At 33.1% G+C, this 3,076-nt stretch overlaps 1 pseudogene; it reads left to right on the top strand.

The window, feature by feature from the left end:
* The first annotated feature begins 748 nt into the window (after positions 1–748).
* Positions 749–1,716, top strand: LOC149571151 (transmembrane 9 superfamily member 7 pseudogene; annotated as a pseudogene).
* The last annotated feature ends 1,360 nt before the right edge of the window (positions 1,717–3,076 follow it).

The raw sequence follows: 3,076 nt of genomic DNA on the forward strand, positions 1-3,076 counted from the left end.
TTTCCAATTTTTCTGCCACAAGAGAAGATCATTTGGGACTTTCCACAAAGAAGAGGAGAAGACATTTTGATATTTTCTATCGAAGAAGCCAAATTGTCATTTTTGCCGAAGTGAAGCAAATTAATTTTTGATAATTCCAAAGATTTTAAACTTGAAATATGTATTCAATATGAATTACTATCATATGAAAGCTTAGATTTTGAAACCACTATATGAGAAATAAAAGACATAGAAAATTCACGTCTTAATGCATCTTTTGTAGCTCATTCATGAAATCCTACCAGTGGAGAAGTAGAAGTTAGATTTTTTGCCAAAAATCAAGTTCATAGTGGAATAGCAGAACATCCTTCCTCATACCAGCTACCTATGAAAACTCTAAAGTATACATGTGGAACCTAATGGATATCATAGCATGGGCCTACGAGTGCAAAATTTCAATGCCCAAGACTCGCAAAACCATTTGATAGAATGCTCAAGCAAGTGAAAGATAATGGATTAGCATCAATCAAAGAATACATAGTTCCCTCGATGCTATCGAGCTGTATGTTGATAAATTAGAACTTGTGTATGTAATGGAGACCTAGGTCTGATGTATTGACTCCATTTTCTGTATTGCACCTCATTGTATGTTATGACATGAGAAGCTGGTGTGAAGTTACCAAGTGCATCACTACCATTAAGGAAATTTTTTAAAACTAGTCCAATACAAATTTAAATATCATCCACTCAATTTTGTTTGAAGGTGAGAATGGAAATAGGATGGAAATTGGTCCATGGAGATGTATTCAGGCCTCCTAGTCACTCTAGCTTGCTTTGTGTGCATGTTGGAACTGGTGTTCAATTTTTTGGAATGACACTTGTTACAATGATATTTGCATTGCTTGGTTTCCTTTCTCCCTCGAATTTTGGTGGATTGATGATTGCTATGGTTTTGTTATGGGTTTTTAGGGGTTTATTTGCTGGCTACTCTTCAACTCATTTGTATAAGATGTTCAAAGGCACAGAATAAAAAATATATACCCTAAAGTCTACTTTTATGTTTTCAAGTACTTTTTTTTTTTTTGCATTTTCTTCATACTGAATGCATTGATATGGGGTGAGAAATAATTTGGTGTGGTGCCCTTTGGAACAATGTTTGCATTGGTCTTTTTATCGTTTGGAATTTCTATACCCTTGGTTTTTGTCAGTAGTTACTTTGGGTTCAAGAAACCCGCAATTGAGGATCTATTGAAGACAAACAAGATCCCAAGGAAAATTTTAGAATAGACTTGGTACATGCAATCAATTTTTTCCATATTAATTAGTGGCATCTTAACTTTTTGGGCTATTTTCATTAAACTATTTTTCTTTTTGACTTCCATATGGCTGAATCAGTTCTACTATATATTTGGGTTCTTGTTCATCATCTTTGTCATCCTTTTGGTCACTTGTGCCAAGATCACTATTGTTCTCTGCTACTTCCCGTTGTGTAGTGAATATTATCATTGGTGGTGGAGGGCATATATAACTTTAGGCTCATCAACACTTTATTTGTTTCTCTATGCAATATTCTCCTTCTTTACAAAACTGGAGATCACCAAGCTTTTTTTTGGTATTTTCTACTTTGGCTACATGACAATCATTTCATATGCATGTTTTGTATTGACTAGTACAATTTGCTTCTATGCATGCTTCTAGTTTGTGTGTAAGATATGCTCATCAATGAAGATTGATTGAGTTGCTCAACACAATTGCTCATGTTTTTCATACATTCAATTTTATGGAAAAGGATAGAAAAAGGTTTTGATGTGCACATGGTTTCCATTATTTGCAAACATAAGGTGCAAAGGAAGTATAGGCAGTGTAATGTTTGAACACAACTATTCCAAAAAAAAAAAGGCAAAGTATTCTAGGCTAATCAGATTTTTGGACATGAAGAGTCAAAGTATCCCAATAGTGCTAATATTTAGAAGACCGTTGCAATACTTTGAGGAATCTTTTGCATTGAATTCATAAAGAATGATACCATTAGAATGGTCAAGGTACTAAAAGTTAAGAGAATAGGATTCAAAAAGAGTGAAAATAGTTTATCGTTGAGAAATGAATAAAGACTTGGATGAGAAAGAATCAGTTATACTGGTGATTGAAGGGTCATGAAGATGAAAAGGCATTAAATAAGGAATTGGATGATGATACAAAGGTTCTTCTTTTCCATAAAGGTAGGCATTGCTAGAGTAGAGGGTAGGGCATTTAATTTATGTATTTTGGTTTATGCATTGGAGATTGATATTCAACTTTTGTAATAAATTTGACTATAGATTGCAAGAAAATATAATCAAAGTGTTGTGTTTTTTGTGTTTAAAACAAGAAAGGTTTGGTTATGAATCAAAGTATTTGAGCATCACTTTTTTTGATTACTTTCAATCAGAGTATTGTTATGGTCAGTGTTGAGCACTTTCTTACATTCTAAGTCAAATGGCGAATGGGTTGTAGATTGGAGTATTTTCAATTTTTTATATTGCAAATATTAGAATGTTTAATCTTCTTTTATTTCAGTTTCATTGCACTTGCATAATTTACATTCATATTGCATTACCAGTATCAAGGAGTCATAGGAATTTTGGGTTCTTGGCATTGGCTAGGTTTAGGAGCTAAAATCTACCTGAGTTAGTTCTGTCTAGGGCTAGCTTGGTTTTCCCTCTTCCGTTCTTAGGTTGAGAATTTACCCAATTAGTTTAGGGACTAGTAAATTCATTGAATATCACTTGATAAGGGAGCTATACCTTTCAATTTAGAGGAAATCTATCAACCTAAAGATATATTATCCAATTGTTGGTATCTGATTGTTCTTTTAGATTTGGGATTTTGAGAGTTAAATTGAAAAGAACAAATCTATTTACCAACATGTTCATTATTGCTTTCTAGTATCCTTGTGTGAAGTTGAGGTGAATGTATGAAATATTTGACTTAACCATTTTGAGTCTTCGATCAATATTCTTGGGATGCTTTCCAGTTGCTTGTAAAGAACTAATGTGTTATTGTGATTATCTTTTGATGCTTTCCAGTCACTTGTATAGGACTGAGGTGATTTTTATAT

The sequence above is a fragment of the Cupressus sempervirens genome, chromosome 2, assembly GCF_028749045.1.
Source record: "Cupressus sempervirens isolate cs-2001-9-10 chromosome 2, ASM2874904v1, whole genome shotgun sequence".
NCBI lineage: Eukaryota > Viridiplantae > Streptophyta > Pinopsida > Cupressales > Cupressaceae > Cupressus > Cupressus sempervirens.